The sequence below is a fragment of the Pinus tabuliformis genome, chromosome X (genome assembly GCF_031772625.1).
Source record: "Pinus tabuliformis cultivar Carrire ecotype Pingquan chromosome X, CPIR1, whole genome shotgun sequence".
Taxonomy (NCBI): domain Eukaryota; kingdom Viridiplantae; phylum Streptophyta; class Pinopsida; order Pinales; family Pinaceae; genus Pinus; species Pinus tabuliformis.
In genome coordinates this window covers 227,537,793-227,558,826 of record NC_142308.1, presented here as the reverse complement: position 1 = coordinate 227,558,826, position 21,034 = coordinate 227,537,793, and positions in this window count along the sequence as shown.

Genomic DNA, 21,034 nt, shown 5'->3' with positions numbered 1-21,034 from the left:
CTAAATACATTTGAAACAAAAACTAGTCTATGAAAACTATGAAAATTGAACCAAGAAGTGTACTTAGCTTGGTGTGGGGGCCCTCCACCCTTGCCTTGCACACTTGAAGAAATCTCAGCTACAGCAACTTTAGTAAATCAACCAAGCATGAACAACAAATTGGAATGAAACAAGTTCTTCAAATTAGCTCCCAACTCCAATTATACAAAAGTTACATACAAATTCCATTTTAAAAGCCATCAAAGTCTTGGCTTTAAATAGAGGTTTAATGAAACAAACTGATCTATATTATCTCTAACACTCATATCTACTCATATCCACCTATCTAAGTCGAACTCATCCAATTCATCCCAAGAAATATGGTCAATCCCATAAAATCTCAAAACTACCCTATTTCCTAGGGATTTTCTGGTGACTAGTCATGTTTGACCAGCCTTGACCGGGCCTAATAAAGCTTGTTCTGGCCGAACCAAGTGGAGTTAGCTTAGTCCTAGTTCCCAAGCTGTCCATCCATGCATCAAACTCGAGCCCAAGTGTCCTGCAAATATGTCATCCACATAGCTATTACGGGAATTTCTGATTCAGTCCAAAATTGCACTTGAAACTCAATTTTCATAAAAACTTCTAGAAATTTCAAAATTAAAATTAAACACCTGAATATGCATAAAATACATCAAAATGAGATGGATATGATGGAAAATGGATGGAAAATATAAGAATTAGGTAAGTTTCCCTAAGCAAAAATAGACCAAAACTGAGGGCCAACAATGTGCACATCAAGATGACAGAAAAAATGATGTGTAGGCTTGAAATGCATGTTTTGATGGGTACCTAAATTTGAGTGATCAAATTCTTTGAATTTGATGAATACAAGCACAATTGAAGAAGAGAGTATTGTTGCAACTAGTGACTATCTGGAACCATATTTCAATATAGTTGTCATGTCCCTGGTCCTTTTGTTGATCTAAATCATTCTTCATGTCTTCTTCTACCATGAACTTCAGATATTCCTCTTTTTGCTGATGGTTCTCTTGAATACATGGAGTATTTGATGGCAACCATGAGGGAGCTTTCTCAATCTCTAATTTTGATGTTTGTTCTTCATCAATTGCAGCCCGTGGTTCTTTGATCTTCTCTTTCAAATCTTCTTCTTCTAGATGTAGTCCTTCAATGATATTAAGAGAATATTTTTTTTGCAATACTCTTCCTGAGCTATGGTGAATACCATTGAGCTCAAGAGGAGATGTTTGGAAGTGTTTTACCTCAACATTGTAAGTGGGTTGAGCTACTTCAATGTGTGGGTTCGGAAATGGTGGTACAGGTAGTTGAGTGGGAGTGTAAATTTGAGATGGATGTCAATGGGGTTGTGGTTGTGGTGGAGGTGAATGGTAAGGATAACATGGAGTTTGGTATGGAGGATATTGAGGAATATACTGAGGATATTTTGAATGGCTCCCATAAGTTCCTTTCCAACCTTGTTGCCACGATTGGTTTTGGGGTTGGGATGGCCAATGTTGCCAAGGAAAGAGTGTGTTCCAATTACTCTGAGGTGGATGTGCATAAGCTTGAAATTGTGAATTAGGCTCTTGCATCATATCAGGCTGAATAGGCTGCCATGGTCCTCTTGGAGCTACATAACATAGTTGCATTGGCAATTGACCTACTCCATTGTCGTCTTGGTAAACTTCCTTCAACCTTGGTAATGATGGACAATGTTTAACATATGTGATTCTGCAACACAAATATCAACATTTTCTTTTCCTTCATCTTGCATTCTTAACATTTCTACTTGTTTTGTTATATTTCTAAGAATTTATGTTTTAAAATCATCAAACAAATTTCCATGTTTAGCTTGACTTACCGATCTTGATGCTGATTTACTTAATCTTGTCTTTCCTCTTGATATGTGTTTGCATGTTTCAAAAATTTATTCAAATGATAATTGGTATAAATCACCTCTACTCATGAGATCAAGGAGATCAATCCACTCATCCCTAATTGTTCTAAGTAAGAGGGTTTTTAGTGTGTCGAATCCTAAATGATGTAGTTTTCCCCTCTTAACATTGTACATGAACCTCTCTATTAGATCCTCTAGACTCTCATCTTCTTTTTTATACATTCTAAAGATTTCTTCTTTAAGATCATGACCTTTATATTTTTCTAGAAATATCTTTTGCATAGCATTCCATGATCTTATTGAATTACTCCCTAAACTCATGAACCATTTAAGAGCTCTATCCTTCAATATTGCCGAAAACAATCTCAATTTTTGAGTTTTTAATAAGTAACCATAAGATCTACAAACAATCTCAAATTCAAAGAGAAAGGTTTCTAGATCCTTTGACCTTATACCATCAAATTTTGGAAGAAAAGATGGAGGGATGTTCTTCATGTCCACACTACCATTAGTATCTTGAATGGGAAATCTGAGAGGATCTTCCTCATTGGCATCATCTCCATCCATTTCTTCTACATTCTTTGCCATATTCTTCTTCTACCTGCAAAAGTGGGTTGTGATATGGCTCTTACTGCACCACCTGATCAAATGGGGGAGTGGGTTGGTGTTGGAGAATTTTTTATTTTTATGATTGAATGAAAACACTAATGCAATGCACTTTTCTATCTTTGAAATGAAACATACCTAATGAAAATATTTTTTTGTTTTTGCAAAAAGTGAAAATGAATGAATCAACTAGGGAAGAAAATAATGCATACTTTGACACCTCCTTGGCAATGGCACCAAAAAGTGATGAGCCTCGGTATTGCAGCAAGAATGTTGTAACTCCCAAGGCTACCGACTTTAATTATCAACCGAGGGTTAGTACAAACTTAATAGGTATCGGCACTATATGTGTAGCATACAATGTATCCTTCCTTTTTTGTCATGATGTAATGGAGTGCATGTACTAAAGTCAAGTCCTAAACTAATTTCAGAAAATGAAATGTTCGAAATTGAAGCTTAACCTATTGAGAGAAGGAAATTACAAGGAAAGAGACTAAAATTAAATGCTAAAACACACCATTTTCTAACTAATTGTTAAGAGGATTTTCTTCAAAATAATTCTAAGTTAATATATATGCAATACTACTATCCTAAGCATGCATATTCAAACCATCAAACCTTCTACTACTGTGCATGTAAATGAATAAAATAAATCTGTTTTTCTTTTCGTCTTTTTTCATGTGAAAGTGTGAAAGCTAATCTCTCTTGGTGATGTGGCAGGTGTCTTGGAGACGATGGTGGATGGTTGGAAGGCTTGGGAGGCCCTTAGGTGACTTTGTGTGGCTTCTTGGTGGTTTTCCCTCAATTCAGCCTCAAAACAAGCCACTATAGGAAAACGTACAAGATGTACTAAAAACCTACACAATTCCCTGTATTTCTATAGGATACATCCGAGAGCAAAACGATGGGTACTAGAGGTGATGGAAGGCTTAGGGAAGGTATTTAGTGGATGGAATGGAGTGATAGAATGCCTAGGATCACTTAGAACTCAAAACCAAAGTTGGGAAATGGATGGATTTGCTCAAAAAGCTTGGAGAAGTTTACTTGTGAAATGAAGAAATTGGTGAGGGTTTAATGACCAAGTAAATCAAATCCAAATTGGACGAAACAAATTTTTTTATTAACTAGGATGTATTAGGTCCCTATTCCAAGTGGAATCACTCAAAAAGACCTTTGTTAACCCATGAAAATAAAATAAAAAAATATTACTAGTTGAAAATGTAGAAATTCGAGAACTAGTGAGCTAGGAAATCTAAAAAATGCCTAACCAAATCAAGTGCAAATGAAATGGGGAAATTTTTTTATGAACTAGAATTTCTTTGTGATCTAATGCAAGTGGAACCAACTCAATTGAAGCTTGTTAGCATGCTCTAAAAAATATCAAAAGTTATTGTTCTTTGCTAAAAAGGAGGTCTAGCAATCTAGATTTGGTAATAAGACGATTAGTCCAAGCAACTCAATGATTACTATGAACTTCCAAATATTTTCCAAGGATGAAATAATGATTGTGATCCTACAAAAAAACTTACATCAACCATTTAAATAAAATCCTAAAACAAGAAATCATTAATACTAAATGCAGAAATAGAAAGAAATAAAAACTAGAGATGCATCTGAATAAGTAGTGAAAAGAAGGAAAGAAAATGATACAAATGGGCTCTGAGACTCGTGGGATTGCCAAGCCCAAGGAAACTCATAGACCTATGGAGGAGAACAATATTTAGAAGCTGAACATGACACCAATCTTCATTATTTTCATCAATAGAATTACATCCCTCCAAGAAAATACAATGGAGCTACAAAAATACGAGTTCTCTCCACAAGAACACTAATGAAAATCTATCCCTAGAGGCAAATTCAACTTGGTACTTATACAAAATGATTAGGAATCATTCCCCATGAATGGAGGAAGCTTTCCCCACCAAAATCCCTTGATTAGTGGAACACATTCCTAGATTTTCTCAATCATTGGAGTTCCACAATTTGTGCCATAATTCCATAATATCTTGTTGATTTATTATTTATTATTGATCCTCCTGTAGTAGGGAACAAGTCCCTAAATTATCTCCTCCTCCAAATCTTCATAATTTTCCCAATATTCTCATAATATTCCACAAAATTAAATATTATTAGACACAAATATCCAATTATTCATAAACCTTCCTAATGAATATATTAAAGTTAAAAATAAACTATCTAATGCAAAAAAGAGAGGTTTAATGTGATGAAGGATGGTCATAAGCGTTAATTTATGTTTTAATTTAAAGGCATGGGCCTTGATTTATGTCTAATTTAGAGGTCCATTAAGCAGTATTAAAATGAATATCCTGCGATCTATCTCTTCAATGCTTTAGCCATGTATTCAAGAACACATTTCACCATCGCTTCTTCATAACTATGGAGAGTCTAGCGATATTAAGAAATCATGTACAAACCTAAAATTGAAGAAATGTTTGGCCTATAACTCCAAAATATATTTTTCGACTTTTGGGTCCTATAGCTCTAAAAGCCTTGGTCGTACAGTGTGGGCACACATAGTGTCATGACTTCAATGGTTTCACAGCAGAAGATGAGCTGCTTGTAAAATTTTGAATACATTTCCAAAGGTGTTTGTTTCTATATCTTTATTGATGTTACCTAAAAGTGATAATATTGATCTTACGTTGGTCCTACAGCTTCCAGAATTATTTTGTCATCTGCAAGATCCTATCCCATCAGTCTGTCCCATAGGAGTTCATAGTTACTATATGATTCACCTGTATCTGTATGCTAAAATCATCTCCAACCCTGTTCTCTTTTCGCTTGATGTATCTGATTGCGAAGTCAAACTCACTGATCATGGCCAGCCATCTAGCTTTCCTAGCATTTAGATTGGGTTGGTCAAACAAATATCTCAACCCACTGTGATAACCCATTAGTACAAACCTCCTGCCAAGAAGATAGTGCCTCCAAATATTCAGTTCATGAATGATCGTTGCTAGCTCAAGATCATGCTTTGGATAGTTCTGTTCATGCTCATTCATTCTTCATGACTCATAACACACTACCTATCCTTCCTACATAAGGACTCCACCAAGTCCTCTCTTGCAAGCATTTGTACATACTACAAATTCTTTGTTTGGATCTATGACCTTTAACATTGGAGCATGTGTCAACAACTATTTCAACTTCTCAAAATTGATCACACATTCCTTTGTCCATTCAAACTTCTTACCTTTCATTTGCAATGATGTATTAGGATAAGAAATTTGTGAGAAGTTCTTGATGAACCTCCTCTAATAACATGTTAACCTTATGAAAGATCTCACGTCATCTACATTTCTAGGAGCTGCCCACTCCATGATAGCTCTTACCTTTTCTAGATCCATTGATATGCCCTCCTTGGAGACAACATGTCCCAAGTAATATACCTTAGTTTGAAAGAAATTGCATGTAGGTTTTAACCCTATATAGAAATTACCTACAGAAAATTCTAAGAACAAAAAATAAACAGTGATGAGAATATAAAATAAATACTCAGAGATTTCCCCTAGATCGCAAAACAGGGTCAACCAGATTAACTTTTCATTATATTCCTTTCAATGTTACAATACATATATATACATGTTGAAGCATTCATAAACCCCAATCCATTAACCCTGAATTAGAGCATAACCGTAGTTCCCTTGACCGAATCTACAAAATACCATGGGCAGAAAACCATCATGCCTTAAACCATGTGCAAAACCCATGCACAAAACCATAGGTAGGCTTCCCAACTAATATAGGGTCCAAAAAAAAATTTGTCGAGGCACTGCCCAGGACCCCATGCAAGGGGGCTACCGCCCCCCCTGAAACCCTCTGATAGGGAGGGCTTCCCTCACCTGTTGCACCCAGCACAACGAATAGGGGGGGTTGTCCCCCCACACCCCCATGTGTGCAACTAGTCATGGAAAGAATATAACACACACCAAACGTTCTCCCACTTGTTTCTTTTCTTTTCCACATAGGGGGTCACAAGAGATCTTAGTAATTGGTCTAGCCCTGCAATTCCCATTGTTCCCCTACACCCAGAAAACTTCTCAATGCTTACAAATTTTTTTAATGCATTTGTAGCATTCTTCAATGTGTCCACCTTTACCAGCGACACCTTTTGGTCCTCAACCATATCCCTCACAAAGTGATACTGAACATCAATGTGCGTTGTCTTTAAATGCTAATTATTATTATTTTCCATGGAAATTGCACTTTAGCTATCACAGTCTATCCTTATAGCTCATTGTACTAACCCCATACTTAAAAACAATATCTGCAACCAAATTTCTTCCTTTCTTGCATGAGTGGTTGTCATGTATTCTGCCTTCGTAGTTGAAAGTGCCACTACACATTGTCTCTTTCTCATCCAACTGACTGCTCCTCCAAATAGGTTAAACACATTTCCACTCATAAATCTTCTCTTATCTAAATCTCCATCCCAGTCTCCATCAACAAAGCCACATATGTCAAAAATGCTATCCAATCCTAGTATTCCTTGGTGGAATATACCATAATCACTAGTGCCACGCAAATACCTAAAAACCCACCTTACTATTTTCCAATGCTCCTTCCTTGGTTTTAACATAAACCTACTCAATACTCCCACTACATGTGAATTTCGTGGTCTAGTATAGACCATTCCATACATCAGATCACTGACTGTGCTTGCATATGGAACCCGGGGCATGTCCTCTTCCTCTACTTGTGTCTTGGGACACTATTCAACAAATAAATTTACACCTAAAATAATAGGAACCTTTACTGGTTCACTATCCTTCATATTAAACCTCTGTAATATTTTCTCAACATACTTCCTCTAGTTTAACTAGAGCTTCCTCTTTTCCCCATCTCATTTAATTTCCATGCCCAAAATATAGTTTGCATCACCAAGATCCTTCATGTCGAATTTGGAGGATAATTAGGTCTTCAAATCCTGTATAATTTCTTTGTTATTTCCAATTAGAAACATATCATCCACATACAAGGCTTAATAAATAACACGATCACCAATTAATTTAAAATACACATAGTGATCCATTTTTCCTCTGGTGAAGCCAAGTCCCCGTATATATGTATCAAATTATTGATACCACATCCTTGGCATATGTTTTAACCCATACAAAGACCATTTTAACCTGCATACCAGTTCTCTCTTACCCTTCACCGCAAAGCCTTCAAGTTGCTTCATGTAGATCTCTTCTTCCAAATCCCTGTGAAGAAATGTTGTCTTCACATTCATCTGTTCTACCTCAAAATTAAAAGTAACAACAATAGATAAAAGCTATCTAATAGAAGATACCTTGGAAACAAGAAAAAAATATCACCAAAATCAATATCTGGCACCTGGGAATAACATTTTTCTACCTACCAAGCTTTTTATTTCTCCACCTTGCCTTTTGCATTCATATTCTTCTTAAACACCCATTTTCTTCGAATGGGTTTCCTTCTAGCCAACAATTGCACCAGATCCAAAGCCTCATTTTGTCCAAAGATGCCATTTGATCAACCATGGTTGTTTTCTAGAGTTTTCCATCCTCTGAATCTAGTGCCTCCCTGACAGTTCTAGGATCATCATGAGTAATATATAAAGAAAATTTTGAACAAAAAGAAGACGGACTATCCCCGATGGAAAATTTTGAACAAATAGGTTAAACACATCTCCACTTATAGATCTTCTCTTATCTAAATCTCCAGCCCAGACTGCATCAACAAAGCCATAGATGTCAAAAACTCTATCCAATCTTGGTCTTCCTTGGTAGAATATACCATAATCACTAGTGCCATGAAAATACCTAAAAACCTGCTTTATTGTTGTCCAATGCTCCTTCCTTGGTTTTGACATAAACCTCCTCAATTGTCCAACTACATGTGAATTTCCTGGTGTAGTATAGACGATTCCATACATCAGGCTACTGACTACACTTGCATATGGAACATGGGGCATGTCCTCTTCCTCTTCTTGTGTCTTGGGACACTATTTAATAGATAAATTTACACCTACAGGAATAGGAACCATTACCAGTTTACTATCCTACATATTAAACCTTTGTAATATTTTCTCAACATACTTCCTCTAGATTAACTAGAGCTTCCTCTTTTTCCAATCTCATTTAATTTCCATGCCCATAATATAGTTTGCAGCACCAAGATCCTTCATGTCAAATTTGGAGGACAATTGGGTCTTCAAATCCTGTATAATTTCTTTGTTATTTCCAATGAGCAACATATCATCCACATACAAGGCCTAATAAATAACATGATCACCAATTAATTTAAAATACACACAGTGATCCATTTTTCTTTTGGTGAAGCCAAGTCCCCGTATATATCATCAAATTTTTGATACCACATCCTTGGTGATTTTTTTAACCCATACAAAGACCATTTTAACCTTCATATTATTTCTTACTTTCCCTTCACCACAAAGCCTTAAGGTTGTTTCATGTAGATCTCTTCTTCCAGATCCCCATGAAGAATTCTTGTCTTCACATTCATCTTTTCTACCTCAAAATCAAAAGTAATAACAACAGATAAAAGTTATCTAATAGAAGACACCTTGGAAATGGGAAAGACAATATCACCAAAATCAATTCCCGACACCTAGGAATAACCTTTTGCTACCAACCAAGCTTTGTATTTTTCCACCTTGCCTTCTAAATTCATATTCTTCTTAAACACCCATTTGCTTCTAATGGGTTTCCTTCTAGCCAACAACTCCACTAGATCCCAAGCCTCATTTTTGTCCAAAGATGCCATTTAACCAACCATGGCCACTTTCCAAAGTTTTCCATCCTTTGAATCTACTTCCTCCCTGACAGTTCTAGGATCCTCATGAGTAATAGATAAATAAATTTTTTAACAAAAAGAAGATGGACTATACCTTTTTTCTTTCCTTCTTTCTCGAACTGATCTTCTCATAGCTTGAGTTTGTCGCTCTTCATCTTTTGATTCTTGTTTTGCTGTAGAATATTATTCTTCCTCCTTTAGCTCAAACTCTATCTTCTCTGGTTCCTTTGGTAGGAAAACATATTTCACCTCTCTAAATACTACATATCAAATGTACAAAACCTTCCTTGTTTTTGGGTTCCAAAGCTTATAACCTTTTCAACCATCCTTATACCCATTAAAGATGCACCTTTCATATTTATTATCCAACTTAATTATTTTCTCCTTTGGAACATGTACATATGAACACAGTGAAAAAACCTCAACTATGAAAGAAAGGGTTTTGTACCATTCCATACCCCATGTGGAGTCTTATCCTCCAATGATGGTGAAAGTGATCTATTAACCAGGTAACATGCAGTCTCCACCTTCTTTGCCCATAATTCCTATCCGAACCTGACACCACTAAGCATGCATCTTGCCTTTTACATCAATGTATTGTTCATTCTTTTTGTAACTCCATTTTATTGAGGTGTGTATGGAGTAGCCTTTTTCCATGCTATACCACACTTATTACAAAACTCTTCAAATTATTTATTATAGAACTCTCCACCATTATCTATCCTCAGCACCTTTATCTTTTTCTCTGTCTTGTTTTCCACCAGAGATTTAAATTCTTTAAACTCGTCAACGACTTATGATTTCTTCCTGGGGATATATGTCCATGTATTCCTTGAGAAGTCATCTATAAATGAAGCATAGTACACAAACTTACCCAGTGATGGAACCGACATAGGTCCAAACACATCACTTTGCAGAAGCTCTAATATCCCTTTTGCCCTCTTAGCACCAGAGGGGAAACTCACCCAATTATGCTTCCCATGTACACAATTTTCATGGAAATCAAAATCCAAAGAGAATTTAGACACACCTTCTACCATACTATTGCCATGAAGTATTCAAAGTCCCTTCTCTCCAATATATCCAAGCCTTTGATGCCATAGCATGATATTTTCTCGAGAGACCACTATATTTTCTTCTCCACTTTCAAGAACCACAAAAATGTTGCACCCATCAATAATAGTTCTACCCAAAAGCTTGTACAAAGTTCCAATCTGAACTCCCCTCATTAATACCAACTCTCCCAGAACCATATTGCAGGTATCTTTCTTGAACACTATGTCTACACCTGCATCATCCATCTTTCTTATAGAAATCATATTTCTGGCCAATGCAGGAATATGTAGAACACCCAAAAGTGTTCTAATTCTTCCACCTTGCAACCTTAGCTTGAATTTTCTACGTCTGATGATTCTAGCCTTCCTGTCATCTCGTAAGAAGAAATCACCACCATCATATTTCTCATACTTGTAGAACCACTCCCTATGGGGAGTGAAGTGAAAGGATGCACCTGAGTCAATAAACCATGCCTCATGATCTACATGTGTACTTGAAGAAGAATCCAAGTACACACCCACCTTCATTTGAGGTGGTTTTCACCTCTGGAGAAGGAGCATCATCAGATCCATTTCCTTTTCCTTTCTCAGGAGCTTTAGATCTACAGTATTTTTTGAAGTGCCCTTCCTTTCCGCATTTCCAGCACACCTTTATAGGTTTTCCTACTGATTTATATCTCCCTCTAGATTTAGATATCCCACTCGAGAAGTTATTTTTGTTTCTGTTTGGGGACATTCCTCACACAAACAAGGAATCTCCATTCTGGCCCTCCATGTTTTTCCATCTCATCTCCTCCGCCAACAAGGATGAGACCATTTCATCAAACTTCAAGGTAGTTTTATTGCTACCTATTGCAACAACCAAATTGTCCTACGAATCTGGTAGAGAACATCACAAATTGATTCACTTATCTTCATCTCAAATTTTAATATTAACAGATAACAATTGACTTACCACAATATTAAAGGCATTCAAATGCTCGGTCACTGAGTCTCCATCCTTCATCCTTAGGTTATACAGCTTTTTTCGTAGGAACAATTTGTTCACTAGAGATAGATTGGTACAAAGTACTAAATTTATCCCACAAAGCCTTCGTCATAGCTTCCCTTGATACATTCAACAATAACAAATCTGAGATACACAACTGTATTGTGCTCTTTTCTTTTGGATCCAACTTCACCTAGTCTTCATCTGACATTGTTGTTGGTTTAGTTCCCAGATCTACCACAATCCACTGATCTTTATCCACCAATAGATCCGTTATCTTGAGTTTCCACAACTCAAAACTTTGACAATTAAATTTATCGATGCTTATCTTTCCATAGCTCTCCATCATCTTTCACCGCAAGAATTGTTCCCATAGATCTCCCACTAAACAAGGTCTACCATAGGCTTGAGCAAAACCCCTTAGCAGCAAAGGCATCCCATTGAAGCTGAAACAACTCTAATACCAAATGTAGGTTTTAACTGTGTACATAGATTACCTACAAATAAATTATAAGAACATAAAATAAACAATGATGAGAATATAAAAGAAATACTGAGAGATTTCTCCGAGATCCCAAAACCGGGACTACTAGATTGATTTTTTATTATAATCATTTCAATGTTACAATACACACACACACACACACACACACACACACACACACATATATATATACATGTCGAATAATTCGTAAACCAAAATCCATTAACCCTAGATTAGAACATAACTATAGTTCGCTTGATAGGATATACAAAATACCTTAGGCAGCAAAATGATCATGCCCAAAACCATTTGCAAAACACATGCAAAAAACCATAGATAGGTTTTCCCACCTAAAAACATAACATACACACAACACTACACTTGCTGAGTTTAGCATACAACTAATGCTCTATCAACAACCTTAACACTACTGCCAAATGCTTGACGTGCTTTTCCACATTTTTAGAATATACCAATATGTCATCAATGAACACAATAACAAACTTGTCCAAATAGGGATGCAACACACTATTCATTAAACATATAAATTTAGTTGGAGCGTTAGTCAAACCGAATGGAACTACAACAAACTCATAATGACCGTACCTGGTCTAGAATTTTGTCTTGTAAATGTCCTCCTCTTTAATGGATACCTGATGATATCTCGATCTCATATCAATCTTCGAGAACATTGTTTCTTGCTTCATCTGATCAATCAAGTCATCAATCCTCAGGAACAAATACTTGTTCTCAATGATGGTAACCTTGTTTAGTTGCATGTAGTTTATGCATAGCCTAAGAGTACCATCCTTGTTCTTTACAAACAATATCAATGCGCCCCAAGGTGATACACTTGTCCTAATGTATCCTTTGTCAAGCATTTCCTTTAACTACAACTTCAGCTCTACCAACTCTGGAGTGTTCATCTTGTATGGTTTTTTTGATGTTGGTGTTGTCCCTTGTACCAACTCAATGGAAAAGTTTACTTCCCTGTGAGGTGGAAACTCTGAAATCTTTGTGGGAAACACACCCTGAAAATATTGTAGAAACGGGTATCTACTAAAAACATTTTCATCTTCAACTTCCTTACATTTATCGCTGGATATATGCACTACAAATAACACACACCCTTCTTTGTGACTGCGCTTCGCCTGCATAACTATCACCATCCTAACTGATGTGTCTTTCTTCTTTCCATGTAAGACTCTTGGTTCCCCATTGTCATCCAAGAACTAAATGGCTTTGTCATAACAATCCACCTTGGTCCTGTGGTGGTATATCCAGTCCATACCTAATAGCATACTATATTACCCCAACGACAATACATTCAAGTGGCTGATGTAGACATCCCATTCAACTCAAATGCACAAGATCTTACCCAATGATAAACTCTTTTCTTTGTACTTATAGCCAACTGCACTAACCAAGATTTTACATGCACTTCTTTATTCAAACCACACTTATCCACCAATTCAGGACTAACATAACTATAATTAGGTTCGAGGTCAATCAAAATAGAAACAACTTGATCACAAAGTTTACCATCCATCTCAATGATAAATTCATGATGGTCTTCCTACCTATTATCCAGTGCTACATAGATACGAGGAACATTGTGACCAACATCCCCAATAGTGTACGCCTCCTATGAACTATATAGCTGAGGCCTACCACCCTGATTATGTGGATAATATCTCTTAAGGTGTTCCTTACCGCATGTCCAACACTCCAACCATCTATTACCATCACCTCTATTCTATTGTTGTGACCTATGTCCCTATCTAGCTGCATTGAACTTCTTTTGTGGTGCCACATTTTCTTTCTCTTCTACATTTGTAGGCCTTGTTGTTTTCATCTTCCATTTACCTTTACCATTATATTTCCCTTTCCATCCTTGCATAGATTCATTCTTACTCTTCGACTGCTCATAGAAATGCTTCAATTTCCCAATAACTTCCTTAAGTGACCGAGGCTCATCAGACTCAATCTAATCTCTAAATGCTAACGGAAAACCATTGAAAAATCATTGAACTTTAGATTTCTCATCTTTAAGCTATGGTACATACTTCAATATCTCTGAGAACATAGTTGTGTACTCTTCATCTATCATTGATCCCATATTTACATTATATAATTCTTTGGCCTTACCAATGTATTACCTTTATGATAAGTACTTCTTCCTGAAAAGCATCTTAAACTCATGCAAACTCAATTTCTTTGTCCTAATGTATCTAACCCACTTCACATCTTCCCACCAAATATCTTATTTACCTCTCAGGCTAAAGATAGCTACTTTGGCTTTCATATTATCTGTGTAATTATGAAACTCAAAGAACTTCTTTATCCCAAGTGTCCAAGCCTCTGCATCTTTCACCTTCTTCAAATCTCCTTCAAAAGTAGGTGGCTTTTCTTTATTAAATTCATCTATAGAGTATCCCCTATCACTCCTCCTTAAAGGATGATAACGACAATGATGATTATGCATATCAAAACAAGAACTAGAGTAGTACATGTGTCCATCACCTATCCTATTCGGAGTATCCAATACCTTGCCATCTCTCACTATGTCATATCTCTTCAACGTGTGACCACCATGAGACCTGCTACCATATGCCCCATTAGTTCTATCCTCCTACCCCTGGCTGATTTGAAGTGGCGCCTATTGCTACAATTATGACAAAGTCCGAAGGAGTATTGCATTAACCTCTACTTGTTTCTCTTATGCATGTACGATTATGTCATTGTCCTCCTTACAACTCCTTATTTCTTCCTTCAAGCTTCTCAACGTGTCTTCTAAATTAGAAGAGTGCCCAACAACACGTTTCTCATCCAATTCATAGGGATAATCTTTTCATTCTATTGTCTTTCTAGTCATTTTTATATTTTTCCTGCAAGGCATAGTATGTAAGCTAAACTGAATCACAATAAACCAACACACATTAGCAAAATCCATGGAGGATATCTCATCTGCAAGATCAACCAATCAACGTAATACATGTATAACATAATCATAATAGCATATAGACATATAGCAAAGAGGTTTATCAACACATGAACATCATTCAAGCTAGAGTCCAGTCATCAATGGATGGTCATATCAATTACACATGCCTGACTTCATGCATGACAACAACAACCATACCAATGTACACTGACAATACAAAAGCATAAACAACATGCAACCAATTATACACTCATGATGACACACTTCACAACAAAAAAACCCTCTTTCACATGGCGACATCACTACAACCATGACCGAGACCATGCATATGCAACAATAATATAGACCACAAGGATGCATAATGCATGTGCAACTGACATGAATGCATGACCAAGGCACACTGCTCATCTAGTCCAAGGGGTGAACCATGCTTTGATACCACTCTATGGTATCAGATATGACCCAAAGAGAGCACAATTTTCTCTGGTACCACTCTGTAAAACCCCCATCCTATATCTACCCAAGTAAGTGGCCAACTGGGGTAAATATGTGACGAGAGGCCACTATAATGGGATTCAACCTCCTAAATCACTTTAAGGAATTGGAATCCACATAGACCTTCCACATCAGCAACAGAACTCACAGAATCATCCCAACCACTCAGATAACTAGCACCTACAACTGACTAAAGTTTCAGCGCATCAAACCCCTAGATGTCCCATGATATGGACCATGGTGCATCTAGGAGGCTCTAGGTGCTCCAAAAACAAGGGAAAAAAATCATCTAGTGACTTTGCTCCTCAGTCCTGTGCCCGTGCCTACGACTCTGATATTTGTGCCACTTTTTCAAGTCCATAGCCTAGGTCATTTCCCAGAACTCAATGATAGGTTCAAAAATGAATTTACACTACTAAACAATGGTACATTTGCAAAAACATTAACAAGGCCTAGACTAGACCCCTACTAGCTATGATAGGCATTTCATCAAACATATCATAAATATGTAATCTACAGGTTTAAAAAACATATCTGAGAATAAGGGTCTCATACTTATCTGAGAATAGCTAAGAAGCATTGTTCCCTTATATCATTAGCTACATTATCATCTATTACATCATAGATAAATTGTTCATCCATTTATAATTAAAAACATGAGGAGAGACATACATCATCACTGTCATAATACATACTTATAACCAACATAATAATAACAAAAATATCAAGGATACATCAGCCATTGAATCCACATATAAACTAGTACATTTACACATAAGGTGCCAAGGAAAGAACCTCTTATTAATGAATGAAAAATGCAACCTAGTATGGACTATCATGTTCCGCCCAACCATAGATTGGCTGAGCCAAATATCTCTTCAACTAATCACCCTCATGCCACATTCCAAGCATGAATATGGGACTCAAACCAAGAGAACCAACCAAGGCATCCTAAGGCTAAACCACCTCACCCTCATCAATAGAAGCCATGCTTTACCACAATCCACTCAAATCACTAGGCTAAGACAATAAATATGCAATACAAGGCCTTATCATGATCTCCACCAGATCACTAGGCAAAAAAAAAAATGGATGGCACCAAATTTCTCCACCTACACCATGAGGAATTTTCTTGTATCATAGTCTCTAGGCTTTAACATAATCCACACCAGACCACTAGGCCCTAACCGATACTCCACTCTCCAAGATTTATTGTACATCCCATCTCAAGATTACTAAGCCTAATGGAGAGCACCCACGTCTAGGCTTTACCATATATCCCTCAATTCACTAGTCGAGGATTCCTTGGCCCACTGAGGCAACACAAAATTAAGCTTTACTGCAACAAAAAGTTCGGTTTAGGGGTTACTAGGCCATGTGTTCTTTTATTCATAGATCCACCTCACTCAACGTCAAATTCATCCGGAAATCTAGCTCAATCAATAAATAAGAACCCTGCCACACCATGGCTATCTGGAGATGGCAAGGCTAGGCCGAAAAAACACTATCACACCTAGCAAAACCCATGCCATGACATCAAAGAACCTCATGCAACACCATGCATTCCAAATCTAGAAAGGAAATTACACATGCAAACTGATACTTGCAAAGAATCCTATTATAGTTGCTTGATCCTACTCTTCCTTTCTTTCTCCTTCCTTCCTCTTGCCTTCTTTTCCTTTCTTGATCCAATGCTAAAGTGCTCCAAGAAAACTCTAAGTGTCCAAGAGTGAGAAAGAGAGAGAATAATGAGAGAGCTCAAAAACTAAACTGACAAAAGGTAACAACTGATCCTCATAAGACCTTTTATAAATGAGGCCTCTATTTTCTTCATTTTCCATTATTATCCTTCATTTTCCTCCTAACATGCAGCCTATGACCTTTCACCTTCCTTTTCTCCTAAATTCCATTATTTTCATAAATAAATGTACCAAAATGACACTTTGCCTTTCCAAATGCCTTATCCATTACCTTTGTGAAATTCCTTAGCCATAATAAACCATATGAACACCCACACTAGGATGTATTTCCCAACATTCAACTTGTAATAAGTGTCCCATAATCTGTGGTTATTATTTTTCCTTGATTAACTTTTATTACATGGAATTTTGACCAGGGTTGTTACAATGGCATTCGTCATAGTTGCAGTGGTGTTGTTATGTGAAAATTTGATGGTGTTGTTTTTTTTATGTGGTCATCATGAGTGTATGTCGGTTATGTGTTGGTTATTCATGTCAATGATTATATATTATTATGCATACTTTTATATGGTTGTAGTTGTCATTTATGAGGTCATGGTATGTAGTTGGTATGGTCATGCATTGGTGACTGGATAATGATTGAAATAATGCTTAAATGTTGATATGATTATGTTTATATATATATATATATATATATATATATATATATATATATATATATATATATATATATATATATATATATATATATTGCGCTAATCTGCTTGATCTTGTAGATGAGATATCATCCTATGAACTAAACAGAGGTAAGTTGGCCTATTTATGATTTGGTTTAGCTGACATGATGTTCCTTGTAGGAAGAAAATAACAAAGATGACTAGAAAGACGGTAGACTACAGTTCTTGATACTCTCCGTATGGATCAGATGAGCAACGTTGTGTTGGCCATTCTTCTAAATTAGCAGACACATTAAGAATTTTTAAGGAAGAAATAAGAAATTGTAAAGAAGATAATGACAAAATCATTTAGGCACAGGAGAAACAAGTAGAAGTTAATGCAGTAATCCTTCATATTTTGTTAGAATTGTAGAGACAGTGACCACTTTGGAGAAGCCATGGATATGATGATCGGATGAATGAGGCATATGGCAGTATATATCATAGTTGACACATGTCAAATATAGATGAAATTATTAGAGATGGCAGGTTCTTAGACACTCCAGATAGGAGAGGTGATGGACACAAGTACCATTCTAGTTTTGGTGCTAACAGGTATCATGATCATCGTCTTTATTATCCTTACAGGAGGAGTGTCAAGGGACATTTGCTTGATAAGTTCAAGAAATAAAAGACAAATACATTTGACAGGGAAATGAAGAATTCAAAGGATGCAAAAGCATGGTTTCATGGTATGAATAACTTGTTCAAGTTGTATGATTACTTAGAAAAAAGGAAGGCCAGAATGACTACATTCAGTCATAAAATAAAAAAAGATACATCATGGGAAGATGTAAAGAATGTTAGAGGTATTTATGAAGATTATTCAACTTGGAGTGATCTTGAAAGACTTTTCAATAAGAAGTGTCTCTTGGAGAGATACTATGATGACAGGAAAAGTAATTCTATAAGTTGTGGATGGGATCTATGACCGATGAGGAGTACACTAGAAGATTTTTGGAGTCATTGAGATATGTGCCTTACCTTAAGGAACACAAGGCCGAGATTCAATGATTTATCAATGATTTTTCGGTAGCATTCAAGGATAGGATTGAGTTTGATGATCCTAGATCATTGGAGGAGGCCATCTGGAAGCTAAAGCATTGTTTTGAGTGATCAAACCAAATATTTGAGACTAAGAAGGAATGTAGGGGTAATGAAAAGAATAAAGGAAAATGGGACAAGAAGAGAACAAGACCTTAGGACACAAGTAACAAGGAGAATGCAATTCCACCTAAGAATTTAAATGTATCGTATAGAGGACATGGATTTCGGTCTAAGCAAAACAAGGGTGATGTTAGGGAGCCCGTAAGATGTTGTAGTTGTGGAGGAGAGAATCGTAAGAGAGGTTTTACAGAACATGAGGGTGGTAGACCATAGATCTATAGTGTGCAGGAGGCACGGATAGTCAGAGATGTTGGACAGAGTATTACATGTATCTATGCAACACTAGAGAAAAGGCAAGCAAATCACCAGGCGTCCATTATCGAGATGAATGGTAATATTGGTGACCAAGTTGTTTCTATTTTGATTTAAACTAGATCTAATATAGTTATGTTAACCCTAACTTGGTAGATAAGTGTGATCTGAATAAATAAGCACATGAAAAATATTGGTTAGTGCAGTTGGCTACAAGTACAAAGAATTAAGTTCATCATTGGGTAAGGTCTTGTGCATTTGAGTTGAATGGTATGCCTACATTAGCACATTTGAATTTATTTCCATTGGGATCATGTAGTATGTTGTTAGGCATGGACTGGTTATATATTCATAGGAATAAAGTGGATTTTTATGATAAATCTATTGAATGCTTGCATAAAAATGGAGAGAAAAGATTCTTATAGGGTAAGAAGAAGGTAACATCACTCAAAATGATTACAACTATGGAGGAAAAGTATAGTTGCAAGAAAGTGTGTGTGTTATTTGCAGTGCATATTTCTAGTGACAATGGTAAGGAAGTTGAAGATGTGGATGTCTTGAGAATGTACCCAATTCTATAACAGTTTTAGGATGTGTTTCTAGTATATATTTAAAAGTTTCGGCCACATAGGGAAGTAGACTTTTATATTGAGTTGGTACCAGGGGTAGCACCAACATCAAAGGCACCTTACAGGATGAGCACACCAGAGTTGGTGGAGTTCAAGTTATAGTTGAAGGAAATGCTTGACAAGGGATACATTAGGCCAATTCTATTGCCTTAGGGTGCACTAGTGTTGTTTGTGAAGAACAAGGATGGTACTCCGAGGTTATGCATTGATTACAGGAATTTGAACAAAGTGACCATCAAGAATGGATATATGTTGCCGATGATTGATGACTTGTTTGATCAGTTGAAGGGAGGAACATTGTTCTCAGAGATTGATCTGAGATCGGGATACCATTAGGTATGCATTAGAGAATAGGACATCTACAAGACTACTTTCTGAACCAGGTATAACCATTATGAGTTCGTTGTAGTTCCATTTGGTTTGACTAATGCTCCATCAACTTTTATGTACTTAATGAATAGTGTGTTGCGTCCTTATCTGGACAAGTTTGTTATTGTATTCATTGATCATATATTGATATATTTCAAAAATGATGAAGAAGGTATCAAAAAATTAACAACAGCATTGACATTGTTGAGAGAGCATCATTTGTATGCTAAGCCTAGTAAATGAAGTTTCTTTTATCTAGAGGTACATTACTTGGGACATGTTGTTTCCAAGGAAATCATAGCAGTGGATACAGAGAAGATAAGAGTTATCATGGAATGGGCAGCTCCTAGAAATGTGGATGAAGTAAGATCATTCATGAGGTTAGCATGTTATTATAGGAGGTCATCAGGAACTTCTATCGCATTACTAATTTGATTACATCGTTGCAAAGGAAAGGTAATAAATTTGAATGGATAGAGTAATTTCCAACAAGTTTTGAGAAGTTAAAGAAGTTGTTGATGAATGCTCCGGTGTTAAAGATTACGGATCCAGACAAGTAATTTGTGGTATGTTCAGATGCTTGCAAGAGAGGACTTTTTGCAATTCCTATGTAGGAAGGATAGGTAGTATGATATGAAATAAGGAAATTAAATGAGCACGAGAAGAATTATCTGACACATGATCTTGAGTTGGCAGTGATTATCCATGCATTGAAGATGTGGAGACACAATATTATTGGTAGGAGGTTTGTGCTGATGACCGATCACATTATTGAGGTATTTATTTGACCAACCAAATCTGAATGCCAAGAAATCTAGATGGTTAGCCACGATCAGTGAGTTCAACTTTGAGATCAGGTAAATTAAAGAAAAAAGAGAACAAGGTTGCGAATGCTCTTAGTAAGCGAACATAGATAAATCACTGAGCAACT